The sequence below is a fragment of the Chenopodium quinoa genome, unplaced genomic scaffold (genome assembly GCF_001683475.1).
Source record: "Chenopodium quinoa cultivar QQ74 unplaced genomic scaffold, ASM168347v1, whole genome shotgun sequence".
Classification (NCBI taxonomy): domain Eukaryota; kingdom Viridiplantae; phylum Streptophyta; class Magnoliopsida; order Caryophyllales; family Amaranthaceae; genus Chenopodium; species Chenopodium quinoa.
This window is the reverse complement of record NW_018742394.1, coordinates 1-16,910: the sequence shown is the minus strand read 5'-3', so window position 1 is coordinate 16,910 and position 16,910 is coordinate 1. Positions and strand designations below refer to the sequence as shown.

The 16,910-nt window shown below is 33.1% G+C and overlaps 1 pseudogene; it reads left to right on the top strand.

Annotated features, from left to right (window-relative positions):
- The first annotated feature begins 12,740 nt into the window (after positions 1-12,740).
- LOC110704043 lies at positions 12,741-16,399 on the top strand (annotated as a pseudogene).
- Positions 16,400-16,910: the final 511 nt, after the last annotated feature.

The window sequence follows — 16,910 nt, the reverse complement described above, 5'->3', positions numbered from 1 at the left end:
AATCCCCCCGACAGTGGTACAAAAGGTTTGATTCTTTTATGGTTTCACAAGGTTTTGACAGGAATTCATATGATTGCTGTGTGTATCATAGTAAGCTGGATAATGGTTCCATGATTTATCTTTTGTTATATGTTGATGACATGTTGGTTGCCACAAAGAATAAATCTGATATTGCTAGATTAAAGGAGATGCTTAACTCGGAGTTTGACATGAAAGACTTGGGTGCAGCTAGGAAGATTTTGGGTATGGAGATCTACAGGGATCGGGCTAGAGGTAAGCTTTTCTTGACTCAGAAAAGCTACATTGAAAAGATTTTGTCTCGTTTTGGGATGGAAAAATCGAAGCCTATAAGTACGCCAACTACTGTTAGTTGTAAGTTGTCTTTGTCTATGTCACCTCAATCAGAGGAGGAGTTGTCTTATATGTCTAGAGTTCCATATGCAAATGCGGTTGGTTGTTTGATGTATGCTATGGTCTGTACTAGGCCGGATATTGCGCATGCCGTTAGTGTTGTAAGCAGGTTTATGGCTCGACCTGGGAGGGAACACTGGCAAGGGGTGAAAAGGATTTTTCGCTACCTGAGAGGGACAGCTGATATTGGTCTTGTGTACGGGAATGATAAGGAATGCTTGGTCACTGGGTACAGTGATTCTGATTATGCAGCTGATGTGGATACCAGGAGGTCTGTGACTGGTTATGTGTTCACTTTGGGTGGTTCTGTGGTTAGTTGGAAGTCTACATTGCAGTCATCAGTTACGTTGTCAACTACTGAAGCTGAGTATATGGCTTTAACTTCTGCAGCTAAGGAGTCTATTTGGCTCAAAGGCCTAGTAGGTGAACTGGGTATTGCACAGGATTTTGCTACAGTGTATTGTGATAGTCTAAGTGCGATTTGCTTAGCTAAAGATCAAGTACACCATGATCGGACGAAGCACATTGATGTCAGGTATCATTTCTTACGTACTGACAAGAGGATTAAGGTGAAGAAGATTGGGACTGCTGACAACCCGGCTGATTTCTTCACTAAGCCTGTTCCGTTTAGCAAGTTTAAACATTGCTTAGACTTGCTAAATATTGATTACTACGTGATGTAGTAGGCCCTGAGGGGCGAAGTTGGGGAGCTCCTGGTGTAGGTGTGTTGGCATTAAGGTGGAGCTTGCCCGGGGCTTGTGATGCAGGTGGAGCATTATGAGTTGTTATACTTGGAGACGAGTATGTGATGGGTCTTGGTTGAAGACTTATCGGGATGTATGGCTTATGCATGAGTCCTGCATCGGGTTTGGCTTGAGATGTTTTTTCACTATGTCTTGATAGGGTCGTTTGCTGACTACGAGTTCTCGTCAAGGTGGAGATTGTTGATAAGTATATTAGGTGACTCGTACTTCGTAGCTTTGTCCGCCCGATCGGGCGGACATTGCCCGGTCTGACCGGGCGGAAGAAGAAGAGGTGCCTGGCAAATTCGTTGAAGAAGCTGCTCTCGCGCCCGACCGGGTGAGCCTTCGCCCGACCGGGCGAGCCTTCGCCCGATCGGGCAGACCTTGCCCGGTCTGACCGGGCGGTGGGGGTTGGATACGTTGAAGCATTCGTATGGAGTTTTCTTCTCGCGCCCGATCGGGCAGACCTTGCCCGGTCTGACCGGGCGGAGAAGGAAAAATACGGAACGCGGATTTTGCGGTTTTTAAGTTATCTTATTTTATTATCTTTTTGCCCAAGTATCTTTTAATTAGGGATTAATATAAAACCTCCCTAATATCAGTATTAGGGTGAAGAGAGACAGAGGGAGAGCCGTTCTTGAGAAATACAAGAATCATCTTTGTAATCTTTGCAGTTTATAGTGAAATCATTCGATCTCGGTGCCCGTGGACGTAGCTATCACATCGATAGTGAACCACGTAAATTCTTGGTGTTGTTCTTATTGTTTGCATTGAATTTCTTTATTGTTTTCTTGTTTGTTTACGACCTTTGCTTCCGCTGTCGCACAACATTATATCTCTAAAATAAATACTTATTAATATAAAATACTTTAATACGAGTCACTATTTATTTTTTTTCATTTTTTATATCGATGGAAAAATAGTACAGTGTCAATTTCTAATTTTATACTCCAGTAATTTTTTATGTCTATTGCTCACTTGGTGAGTTGGTAACTACCATGACTTATTAGGTATAATTCTTGGTTTAAATTCTTGTTTTCTCCTAGATTTATGATAGAGCATAGTAAACAAAAAGTGTTATTTGCCTTTAATTTTTTTGGTAAATTTACTAATGAATAGATTGGTAAATTTACTAATGAATAGATACGAGTGACATGTGAAGTTCGTTGTGAACTTTACCCACTACAGATACATCTGTTTTGTTTAATGTTTACAGTAAACCTACACATAATATTTACTGATATACGTGTCTTATACAAGTATTCACTCTAATGTATCTAAACTTAGATACATATACAATCATATTATTCTTAGTTCTACTAGCAAAATTTAGATCGGACATTTGGGCATCTTTGATAATATTGTTATTTTGAGAGTTAGAAATTAGTGATGTTTCATAATCATGCTAAATGGAAGTATGACATATTCAAATACATTTCTATATTCTTGTTCAATTATTATTGTTTTTGTACACTAGTATTCTTTTATTAAAAAAATGAACAAATTTTGTACTGACAGATCTTCGTAATGAAGCAAAAACACAATCATATTTATCGGTAAACGCAATTTGTTCGCATTGGTCCGAATATTGGTGGTTAGATACTTGGATTGGTCATACACTCATTCACAAACTTGGAGAATAATTGCAGATTTTGCTGGTTAATTGCAAAATTTGATGCTCGATAATTACAATAATTTAGAGTTTGTACATTTATGTTATTACAATATTTTTTGGTCTCCAAAAATGTGACCAATCAAATTTTAATTCAACTTTCCGAAAACAATTAAGCAATAAAGGACAAAATACAAATTGATTAATTGTGAACATAAATTCACGTGATTAAGAACACCCTAGAGATATGAAATAAGCGACACCATGTAAAGTTGTAAGTAGTTTCTGATGACTTACGAGTACTAATTACAGTAGTACTGTATAAATGTTTGTATACTTTTGAATGAAAACATATAGTCTAAAAAGTATTTGTTGATTGTATTTTTAGGTTTTATGTGATTATGTAATCGGTTTATGTTAGTGTCTGGTGGACCACATAGATATATATTGTAATATTTAACCTAAATTCAATATAACTGCTTTGAAAAATGAAAAATACTAAACGCCAATCAAACTAACCAAAGGACTGCTATTATGACTAAAAGTGGATTGTTTCTCAAGAATATAATCTCCATCTCAAATTGTTAATATAAATAGAATCAAGATCGAATAAAATAAACCATTGGTCACATACTCACATATTATATCATGCTTAGTTTCAATTTGTTATGAATTGAACTACCTTACTTGTTTGTCTCCTAGCCTCCTAGGGGATTAATCTATTTATTACGGAGTACGTGTTTTTGAATATGTGCCTATAATACCCTAACCAGTTTACCATTCCTTATAACTTGACTCTGCAATATATTGTTCATTTTTGTCATTAATTTTACATAAAATCACTTAATAATTTATTGTTAGTTTACTTAGTTGTCCGAGAGTTTTATCTATTTCATTCTTTGCTAATTGATAGATCGACAAGCCCAGGCCATATGTTTCAAATATTATATATACTTTTCAAAAGTATATCAATATATATCTATCATTATTCATTAATCTTCATCTCTTCATACTTAAATTATAAGATTTTAACCTTTTATATTATCCAAATTTTAATGTCAATTTTAATTCTTTCATAGATACAATATTATTTTATTAAACCTGCTTAAAAAACGATGTTAAACCTTCTTAATTTATTGACCTGAACCATAGCTTTAAAAGACATTTATCCCCTAGCCCTTCTTATTATTAATGCTTCAGATGGATAGAGTTTTGCATTGTGCATGTCATACATATCACTCATAAGACTATTTATCATTATAGTCCCATAAACAATTAGTAAGAAGTATGTCATTAATAAGCATAAGCAATATACATAAGAGAATAAATGACACGGATTAAGAGTTTGTTCACTTCACCTTAATTTCATTTCAGTGCAGTTTAAATTAGCTTCAATCAGTTCAGTTCAGTTCCTAATTTCCTTCTCTCATAAAAAATTCATTTCCGCTCTAATCAGTTCAATTCAACTCCAATCAGTTCAGTTCAGCTCAATTCAGTAAATGTGAACAAGAACTGAGCAAACTTGTCAATGCACATCATTAACATCTATATAAATAAATCAATAAAAGTAATACAAAAATATATTCGAAGTACTAAAATTAACTTAATTACATTTTACATGATAATAATTATATCCCTTATTTGAAACAAAGAGTGTAATGTTTAAAATCTAATGTGGTCCTAAAAACATAATATGTCATCCATGATATCAATGAAAAACAACGAGGCAAGAGTTGGCGACTTTTTTTTTTTTATATATATATATAAGCATTATTATGTTTTTTATATATTAATTTTTACAATACTCAGAAATATATGTATGTAGTGTAGTTGATGTCACAGCTGCTTTGTATTATCAATAAAATCCGACCAATTAGAATGTAGTTTCCTGCAATTTCAAACTTCAGAAACAAACTTAGAGCATGTGAAGCAATTAATTTCATAGCACAAAACTATACTACTAATTTTCTAAGGAGCTTTTCTGTACCCTTTTTTTTTTTTTTTTTCTTTCTTAAATACTGGATCTATTTCTTTTCCTTGGTTGGTTCAATTTTTGTATTTTATAGGGTAGCATGGGGCTAGGGCAATATTTAATTCTTCATTATTGTTTACTTCCTCGAATTGATGACATATAACATATTAACATTAGTGATTTTATGTTTTTTTTTAAGCTATTGCATCGACAATAATGATAGCATAAGAAATACTAATATAGTAATATGTAGTGCATTATTTTCAAACTATAGGATCGGATATGTTATAACTTTTGCTCATATCCCCGAACTCAATTTACTCGTGTATTTGTTACAATTGAATGGACTCGATGGAGCGGAAACAAATGTGAAAACTGTTTTAGCTTTTCAGGTGCAGTGTTTAGAAAGTCACAAGGGCGGGATAAAGGGAATTGATTTCAATATCTCCTGAAACTGAAAAGAGAGCTCTAACTTCTTGAGCTACACCTCACTCTATGTGGTCTGCTATGCTCTGCTGAGACCTACTATGCTATGCTGAGTATTAATAATCTGATTTGCTCTGCTGACATCTATAAATCTACTCTATAATGCTCAGAAACTCAAAGGAGCAAGACCAGTATATCTATAAAGTTATTTCAATATATAATCCTTTTATTCTTAATAATCAAAATGTCTTGAATTTTTTAATCATTCATACATATATGTGTGTTTATGTATGTAAAATATTATAGGTTTTAGTATTAAAGTTTATAGGATTAGTTTCAATGTATATTTTAAATAAAGATTTATTATTTTTTATAAGTTTAATATAATACGATAATATGGAGTATGTAATTAAAACTAGGATATTGCTAATGAACGCCCCCTAGGCGTTGGATAAACATTTATAATATCATTTAAAAGTGGTATTAATTTGGAAAAGTATGATAAAATCACGCATCGACCGATGTAATTAATGTTAATTTTAATTTAATCTTTAGACTTTTAGCTAGCTTATCCAACGCCCCGGGGTATTGTTAGCTTTTGCCTTAAAACTATTAATGATTAAATACATTATTAATGGTGACAAAATTAGAGCCTTTCTTGCTCCACTTTTTCTCAATTTCAATAATTTAATTCTAAGCGATCCCCTTTTTGCTTTAATACTATAAAAGTGTATAACCCCTTGCATTGATATTGCAATTAAGTCCAATTTTTTTCCCTCTCAAAAAGTTGACTTAATAAAAAGTTTAGAAGTAGTTGTAAATATTGGTGAAGCAGCCTTGCATATGTCAACCATGGAAACCATATTTTAGGCCTCCTTTGTTGTGTTATGGACGTCAAAACTTACCACAAAAAGGAAGTTTGAAGCAAAGATTTGTACGTGCATGTAAAAAGTCTTAAGAGACTTGTGAACTACCCTTGAGAAACATGTGACTTATTACATTTTTTCTCTTTGATAATTGATTAATAAATGCATCAAAATTATTTATTTTGTGATTGTCAACTGATATTAGTTATTGTGGATAATAAATTTCCAGCATTTTATGAGTGATGGAACTTGAAAAAGACAATGTGAATCAATCTTTTTGATATTTTCTACACTTGTCAAATTGTTGCTTCCTTTTTTCTTGCTTTTCTCTCTTATTTTTCAAACAATTCATGGATCCATTTATTGAAGCACAATTGAGACTTTACTATGACCATTTAAAGAAACTCGATATTAAGTCGGATCCATATATACTATGTGTCTCTTATTATTATTATTATTATTATTATTATTATTTGGTCCTACACACTAAATGAGCTTGGTGTGAATCCTCTATTTTGGAGGATGTTGTTCTAAATAAATAAAAATCTTAAATTCCTATTTATTGTCCTAATAACTTAAATAAATAACTCCTTTCAACTAAAAAACGTTATTGGCAAATGTTAATCAATTGACACAATTTTTATGATAACTTATAAAATAAAGTAGCTTGTAAATACATATCAGTATCTAATATTCAGAACATAAAGTCATTTTTTCGACAAGAACATAAAGTAAAGTTGCTTAGGGGAAAATGGTGTATTTATTAGCGCCTTATTTGAAAAGGATTTGTGCAAAAGTTAAAACCCAAATTTTTGGAAGCACTATTAATTTATTAATACAATAATACCCTCTATATAATTGTGGATTTTACTTCTGATAATAGTTATGTGGCTATGTCCCTAGGATTTAAAAATATAAATTAATAAAAATTAAAACAAACCAACAAATGGAGGGTAGAAGTATAGTTTGATGTTTGCATAATTTTGGGCTTGATCATCGTCCCAGACTCCCAGTGACTGGAGAACTTAAAATAATAAAATTTAATTGGGCCTTGGGTCCTTGGTAAACTGGATTTAAGCCTCATGAATGATATGGGCTTTGGCCTTTTAAAAAGTTTCTTGGAGGGTTTGTATTTGATAGAGATTATAGAATGATAATCTTTGTCATAAATTTAGGATTATTTTATTTTATTTTATTTTATTTGTAAATATATTTTCATGTATTGAATTAATATATATATATTGCGAGTAGAAAAGATTATGATATCATTAACTATTAGTGTGCAAACCTCTTTTTATGCACCTTGATGCACCTTTTTTTTTTTGGTACTCATTTGATGATTTTTGTTCATTTATAAATTTTTAATCATATAAAGAGTAATAAATTTGCTAAAAAAAAACTTGTAAGAATTTTCATATTAATATGTCATCAGTTGTGACGTGTGATTTTATTGTTTGATACGCAAAAGCTAAAGAACGCCCCTATGGCGTTTTGGATAAGCTAGCTAAAAATAGAATTAAATTAAAATGAACATTAATTACACCGATCGAGCGTGATTTTTGTCATGCTTTCCCAAATTAATACCATTTTAGGTAATATTTTAAATAATTATCCAATGCCCCGGGGCGTTCGTTAGCAAGATCCTGTTTGATATAATAGGAGACTATATTTGTCAAAAAAAATAATAATAAACAGGAGAATATATATTAATGTACAAACTTAATAAGTACTTCATATAAGGACTTTATACAGTCTACATTTGCAGAATATTAACTTTAACGGAATAAAGTGCGTGCATGATTTTGTTGTATACAATGGTATATCTTGGCTAAAAATATTGGGATCGTTATTGAATCTCTTGCCTCTCACTCGTAATAAACCACTATATCGCAACATAATAAAGTTAAATAATTACACGGGGCTGGGCCCAGATTGGTCCCGGTGGAAGGTCCCCTGTATTGTTTATACATAGTACGCTAGAATGGACATAGACGATAAAAACACCCATATGGGCCATATCTTATAACCCAACTTGGGGTTTAGGACACAGTAGCTAACCCCAATTACTTGTTCAGGTCTAAGATTATACACAGTAGCTAGTTGGATGCTTGGAGTTTGATTCGTTTTGATGGAAAAGTGTAGAATTTTGTACTCCTCCGTCCAAATATTTGTCCCTTTGTTAAAATGTGTACGAGTATTATACTTAAATTTTCACATTATAGTAGTGGTTATCACTTATCACAGTTATCAGTGCTATGTACACTTCTTGGCCTAAGTTAAGTGATTTATTTCATAAGTTAAATACAGAGTACGTATATAATAATAAACCATTACTATCTTAGAAATTTTAACTACTTAACACTTGTATGTTAACACTTGTACGTATGAAATATATATTTCATACCAACATTATGTGCATACATATCTTGCTTGTAAAACTTCAGGTGGAAAATGAGCCTCAAAGCAATTCAATGTTGCAAAAGTCTAGCCAGGATGTATAAACCAATAGCATCTTTATTACCCATGAAGTGTTAACTCACTTGGTAAAACTATTACCTTATATTCTAGAGATGTGAGGTTCGAGTTTTATCAAGTAAGGGTATTTAGGGGTACTGGGGTAGGAATTCCCTTATCCTTCCCTCTACTTTCAAGTGTTTGACCTGCAAATACTGGACCAAAAAAAACCATAAGGATTGAGGTCTGATTAGGCCAGGGTCCTCTTTACCATAGAAAAATAAATAAAAATATATGGAGTAGCATCTTTATTCTTTAGTGCAATACACAAGTTTAGAAAAAAAAGAAAAGGGGTGGGGGAAGAGGAGCAATTTGGTAATTATATGTAAGATGAGAAATGCCATGTGAGTTTCTTTTTTAAATGTTTGAACATTTCAACCTACAATAATTTTTTGCTTTCTATTAATTAGTTAGACGAAGTATAAATTTCATTTTTCAAAAGTGCTATTATCTAAAAGGAAGGGGTTAGAAAAAAAAAAATATGTTATTTTCGCATAGTTGGGATAAGAATTGAGAAAGGTGGAAATCACAAGGAGAAATAGAGTAAGGGTCCGTTAACTACTTAACTGAATTGAGCTGAACTGAATTGAACTGATTAGAGCTGAACTGAACTGATCTGAGCTGAGCTGAGATGAACTGAACTCAATTGTTAATGAGAGAAGAAAATTTAGGAACTGAACTGAAGTGAAATAAAATTAAGCTGGAGAGAAAAAAACCTAAGTAGGCAGCGATAATACTATGAGTACCGTTCCAATTTAATTATTATTTTGCCTCTTTTTACGTCAAGAAGAGTCACTCAATCAACTCTTCAATTCAACTTTAGATATAAAACATTTATTTTCTATTTCAGGATTATCTTACATTTGTTCATGATAAATTTTCTTTGTTTAGTGTACCAAGCAACAAGCCAACAATCAACACCTTGTTTTCAAGATGTACTAGAAAAAAAAAATACTCATAATTCATTAATTAGACTTGAAGTAAATTTCATATGAGCTTCCACTTTATAGAATAATCTAACAAGGTTTTTATTATCATAGACTTTACATAAATGATATGAATATCTAAATATCTAATACTAGTGACGTTTTAAGCTAGAAAAGGTGTAGCATGTTAGCATGCATGTAACTGAAATTTATTCACATAGTAATAGTAATAAATAGTATAGGCTCATTTGTTTAGCTCGACGTTGCTACGACTGTACGAGTAGTTTGAGCCTAGAAAACTGAAAGGCAAGAAGGCAACTCGAGCAGTACAAAAAGTTAGAAACCAGTTAATTAGCATCCCTAAATAAATTCGCCTGTAGATCTCCTGATCAGATTTGCTTTTTTAATTTTTGTGCTTGCATCGTCATCATTGTTTCGATTTTAGTTCCTTCTAACTAAATCAAAACTAGATCCTTAGGTTTTTAACATACAAGGAGTTTGTTTGGTTCACACAAGAATTAAATATCTATGGACGTTACGGAATTTCTCTCATTAACGATAATAAAAATTTAAGTAGTGATATATACGAAATTGAAGATATTAGTTTCCCATTTCGTATTCGGCTACTCCTTATGAATATCTCAGGTTAGCCGAACTTTTTTTATCTTGCCTTTTGTTATCAACTAAACAAAAAGTTGAATGTGTCTTCAACGTCTAGCCTTTAGGACTGAACAAGTCTAATTTGTTACTTTCTTATACTACTTGTGAAATTCTAAAGCCAAAAACTAGAAAATCGCTAGCAAGGCCAATCATGAATTCACTTAGAAGGACTTATCAGAACTTGTATTTATAAATGTAAAAAAAAAAAAAAATGGGTATCAATCCCAAAGTATCAATCCAATGCTTAGCTTTGACAGATTAAGTTAACTTCTATAACATAGCAGTAAAGGATTGTCTCATTTGATAAGGTTCTTAATTTCTTACCTCATATCTTAGAGATCTGAGATTCGAATCCTACCAAGTGATGGTATTTGGGGGTAAAAATTCCCTTAATCTCCTCTCTACTCCCAAATTCTTAGCCCGCAAATATTAGATAAAATATAAGGGTAAAAAATAAACCCTTCTATAACATGACAAGTACATAAGTTGGAGTATATCTTACATTGTACTCGTCACTCTGTATGATCATACTAGATCACGATCGGACTACAAGTCTAAGCCTAAGCCTAAGCCTTTGCAACTAGACCAAGACTTAGTGAGTCATTGATAACTACATTAAGACCCTGTTCTTTAGAATTGAAATAAAGTGAAAAAATAAATCAAGTTGGATTAAACTAAATTGAAATAAACTCTTGTCCTAAATAGCATAACCTAAGGACCTATTTCGACTTACTGAAAACAACTTAACTGAATTGAACTACACCGAACTGAACTGAATAGAGCTGAAATGAATTGTTTATGAGAGAAGGAAATTAGGAAATTGAACTGAACTGATTGAAGCTGAACTGAACTGAAATTAAGTTGAACAAAACAGGCTGAAATTATATCTTAGGGCTTGTTTGGTTCACCTTATATTTGTTTTTTAGATCTGGTCTGATCTGATTTGATTTGAATAACATATTTCATCGAACTTTAACCTTAAATAAACGATAATCTATACGGAAAAAAAATATCAAGTGAGGTCCAGTTAGATTTGCAATAATGTGTATTTTATTAATATATGATTTTCATAGTTATTTTCATTACGAAATTAAATATCTTTAGCGATAAAAAATTACACATAAAATGATGATTTGATCAGTATTTTTTTTTAATCTAAACTTATTTTATTTGAAATAAGTAAAAATAAGGTGAATTAAACAAAGTCTTAATTGGTAACAAGTATGACTATATGAGTAACAGAGTAATACGGAGTATCCAAGATTGAATATTAAACCGTTTGATACAAAAAATTTCGCAAATTAAATGGGTATAGTCGTATAGATGCTAATTGCTAATGAATAATGATGATACGTTCCCCCTAATAGAAAAGGCAAACACCCAAAAATTCAAAAGACAGAGGTACTCTGTTTTATTTCATAATCTTTCCCTCAAAAACCCAATACCTAAAACCCTCGTACCACATTTCAAAACCTCCTGAAAACCCCTAAAATCCAAAATTTTACTCATCTTTCTCAATCACATGAGCTCAAGGATTTTGTCTCTAAATGGGTCTATAAAGTATCCTACTTTTTCCCTTTTTATAATTCACAAACCCAAAAAAAAAAAAAAAAAAAAAAATCTTCTGCCATGAACAGAACTTTGATCAGAAAGTGAAAGAATCCAGCTATAAATTTTGATCATCATTATAATTGCAGTGACCCAGATAATTTAGACTCATGATCAGGATAAAAAGAGAAATCAATCCCCAAAAAATAAAATAAAAATAAAAATAAAAATGGGACCCTCTTTAGCCTGCAAAAGAAATGAGTGGAACTGCACCAAGTAATGTAATTTCTCTCTCCAAATTCTCTGATTTTTTTTATTTTTGATTTTTTTGGTTGTTGTTTTTGCAATTGTGTAACGTGTGTGGTTGTTCTTCTTTTCTTTATCCTGAATTATGGGTCCATTTACCCTTTAAATTAAATTTTTTTCATGGCAAAATTTTGACACTATATATGCAATATTCCTTCTTTTAATTTGGTTCTCTGAAATGGGTTTCCTTGGACTTACACTTGTGTATTTTACTTCGAATAGTGTAATACAGTAGTAATTTCTGTGAAAAAATTATTTGGATTTTTGCTTTTTAATTCAGTTGGGTTGTTTGATTCTTCAAAGTCAAGTGGGGAAAAAAAAAACCATTTCCTGTTTCCTTTTTCATTTTACTATTCCCTTCCCTCAATTTTAATTCAGGTTTAAAAGTACTCCATATTCAACCGTTTACTAAACTCTTACTAATCTAAAGTTGAGCCGGAAATATTATCAAAGGGACAAGTCCTATTTCCTATTCCTTTTTCATTTTACAATTTTTTTACTATTAGATTGTTAAGCCGATAAGCTACCTAGTAATGAGAAACTTATTAGACTCTGACTAATCCGACCTTTGAGTCGAGGGTATTGTACTATTGTCAATGGGGAACTATTTCACAAGTGGCACTTTCCTTTAGAATCACAATTTTACAATTGTAGCACTGTTGGAGGGAAAAGAGGCAACCAATGATTTCTTGTTTTGGGTAGTCCTTAGGAAACACATTTGGGAAGGGCTATAATTATTTTCCATCTAACATAAAAAGGAACTCTCAACACTCATTTCAAATCCTTCACTTCAATTTCTGAGGTTTTTTAGATTTGGTTGTAAAATCAATCAAGTCTTACTTACATTTGGGTCATTTGGTGGCTTGAATATTCTTGATCCTCTTCATTGTTTTGTTTACTTTTGGCATAGTTTTTGAGTGGCAAAAGTTGAGATGTTTTTTAATTGCTCTTAAGAAGAACTGTAAAGAAAGGTTAGTTCTTTTTTGTATATGATTTTCTTTTACTTTAGTGTTCATGATTTGATGCCAACTTTATTTTAAGTAATACTTACCCTGTATATAATATGAGCTAAACTTTTATCTTATGGCATTTGTAACTTGAACTTTCTTAAAATGCTTGTTGCTTTTTTAAAAAATTCTCTGTTTCAGATGTTTTTTTTATTCTTGTTATCTTGCTTTTTAGTGGCACATTTAGTATCTTGACTTGATCCTGTGTAAAAGATGCATATTAATTCATTCTAAGAAAATATGTTGCCTTCAATTTTTGAGGGTTTTACTGTTGCCTTACAAACTTGAGGATAACTGTATTTTACTTAAAATTAGTGTGATATACTTGTAATTTTTTTTTTTTTTTTTATATGTTAGAATGATGAGTGTTTCATATGACTCCATCATATTTCACTTACTAGAACCTGTGCACATTTGAATGCTCTTGTTATTGTTTGAATTGTTGTTATATATTCATTGACTGTCCCACTTCTTTCCAATTGATGCAAATTTTGGGTGGATATGGAGTTTAGAAGTGTGCTAATATGTTTTAGTGTTACAAACTTACAATATAATTTAGACATGGTTTAAGCCAAATCTGTAAGAAGAAGTTAAGTGTTGTGTTTTGTCTTTGGATTGTTTGCTTGATAGTTTGTTCTAGAGATGAAAGGAAACAAGAATGAAGGAAAATAATGAAAATTTCTAATGCATTGCTACAACTATGTGATATGGCCTGGTTACCCTTATCCTTATGGATTATGTCAGAGGGAGGATGATTGTGAAATCGATTGCTTTAGACTTTACACCTGAATTCCCTAGCTTTAGTACTTGTTCCATTCTTTTGTAGTTGATTGGTATAGGGACCCTTCTAATCTTAATCCTACTCGTCGTTTCCTTCGTAATGAACAAACATGGGATCTTAAACTTCAACCTTCTATTGTCATTCCCACTTAGTACAAGGACCCCATAAATGTTTGTATTTCGTAGAATTATAATTATATTAACCTTGGAGGTGTTTTTGTAAACTTCATTTTATTATGTGAGATTGTGACGAGCTTTGAGAGACCGGGTTGTGGATGTTCTTTTATTCATTTTAGGTACATTATTAGGAAAGGGAGGAAATATACTTGGAGACGGCATAAAGTGTTGCTTTGAGGTGAATAGCGAAAAAGTTCTTCTGAAGGCTTGATTTGCCAAACTAGTGTGTGCAAAATGGTTATGGTGCTACCATCTTAGAAACTACTACAACTAAATCAAGCATAGTCTTGTTTGTGTCCTGCTCCAGCATATTTAGTGTCAAGAAGACTGAATTGTCAATGCTCTCATTTTCGATGACAATTGGGAGTTATCTATTGTTGTCTCTCATAGCTAATCTGCTATAGTTTGAGCGATCCCTCTTATTTATAGACATGCTTGTTTGATAAATACATAATCGACCAGTGAATTTACATGTTGATTTCTGTAACGAATGCATATTCAACAGACCTCGTGTTTGTAGATATAGTTGTGCTATCTTATGCTTTTGTTTAATACGGTGCTAAAGCAATGTACATTGAACTCATGTTTCATCATATTCTTAAAAATCTTAGCTAGAAAATTGCAATGGTTGTGTTGCCTGCAAATGGTGATGTTTCCCAAGTTCCATTCTTCAGGGCTCATATAAAGCCGCAACTGTACTGTCATGACAGTGTTTTATATTGTCTTATTTCCAGGTAAACTAATGAAATTTGCAAGTCTATAATCTCTGAAGATGATTGACCTGAGCTGATACCGGCACACAGGCTTACCAAACGTGGGTGGTGAACCATGGCGCTGTCTACCTGGTGAGGTGAATGCCTGATTTGTTTGTTGCAATAATCTGAAAGATTTACTGGTTGAGGATCATGGACAGTGAGCCACATATGCAGTTAGATCTTCCCAGCTGTATACCTACAGTCATTGATGGAATGCCTCAATCATTGTCAGAGTCACAGTTTCGAACTGCTTTCTACCAACTGCACTCTCAGAATGACAGCATGCTTGGACTTCCATTGCTTCCATCTTTTCAAGGGCAATCCTTTAAAGATATGCATGCTGATAAAACTGTCTGCTTTGATGGACTAATAAACCGAGGTAACTTCAATTATGAAGAGCGTTGCTTGGGAGACGCCTCTTTTACTTCTGGTTCATTACCTACCATTCTAGCCAGCAGAAATGGATTCAATAATGATGCGAACAATTCAATAATTTCTCTTCAACAAGAGGTTCCATCCGAATCTCTAAGAGCAATGTTCTCAGGTGGCTGCTCCTATGCCTCAAGTTCCTCCATTCCAACCACTCTAAACAGTGGCTATGATGGTTCATTTGGTGATGTAAATGACAAATGGGACCATAACAGATTTCTGATGCAGCAAGAAATGAACTGGAGACCATCAACTTCTGAACTTGAACCAATACGATTCAATGGAAGTCAAGTTGCAAATAATGAGTGGGTATTGCCAAGCTCCACACATGTTTGCACAAGTCATCCTTATGGAACCTCTAGATCTCATAATGAGCTCTCTCTGAGTCTTGCTACTTGTGAGCCGTCTCTTCCCTCGGACTTGAGTTGCTCTGGTGTTATTAACAGTTCTCAGTCTCAAACTAGGTTAGGCTCAGAACATAAGTCTCATCGCAGCAAGGAGCTCTCCCTTGGTAGCACTTCTAAAAATAGGCCTGTCCAGTTCCCACCAGTAACACCTGGCTCGAGATATGTTTCAGTGATGCAGCAAATTCTTTCAGAAAATCTCAAGTTACTCACTTGACAGTTTAGACAAGAACAGTTATAACGGTGATAAAAGTTTAGTGAACTCGAGTTCAAGTCATCCTTTCTCTAACAACTTCTTTGATCCGGGGGCTTCATTCAAGAATACCAACGAGTTTCATGACAATGATGGATTATTTGAAGTTCCAGCCGGAAGCTCAAAGAGGTCACAGATGTTAGCTCTGTTACAAATGGTAGGCTGTCAACTTTGCCTATATATAATCATAACCTCATGCATATCTTTGTTTTCTTGACTTGGCCAACATGTCTAATTCTTCACATTTGTACCTTGCAGGTGGATGATCGGTACAATCGCTGCTTAGATGAGATACACATGGTAATATCTGCATTCCATGCTGCAACTGAACTGGACCCTCAATTACATTCTTGTTTTGCCCTTCAAACAATCTCATTCTTCTACAAAAATCTGAGGGAGAGGATTAGCAATCAAATCCTAGCAATGGGAATGGATAATGGAAATGCTCGAGAAAAGTGGGATAACCATTGACAAATCTTTCATTCATAAGCAGTGGGCGATCCAGCAATTGAAGAGAAAAGATCAACTCTGGAGACCTCAGAGAGGCTTGCCAGAGAGATCTGTTTCAGTATTACGAGCATGGATGTTCGACAACTTTCTTCACCCGTGAGTGTTTTTTAAACTTCGTTATGTACATGGATTGAGATTTGCCTGTTTTCCTCTTGACTACACATTATCTGTGGTTTGTTTTCAGCAGTGACAGAATTAGAAACTTTTTCTAGGAGGTATCAACTAGATAATAGTTCATTTCTTTCTTAACTCTGCATCATTTCTCTGCCTGATTGAAATTATGCTGTAATCATTCTGCTTATCTATTTTTATAACTAGCAGTTTTGAAGGCACTACAAACATGAGTTTTATAGTGACTAGTGAACAAGTGTACTATTACTCTTAGAACATCTCAAATTTTGAGTTGAAAAGTCCATTTCAAGTGTCAAAGGTTACCTTTTTGTAACATCTGAGCATAGCAAGGAAAACCGAAAACTTTGATGCCTCTGAAATCACCTTATTCGTTGTTAGAATAACACCATTCCAGATTCATAGCGGTCCATGTCAAAAAAATCCTGTGAGAAAACATATTAGGTTCTTACTGATCAGATTTCTAGTAAAAAGTGTTTCTT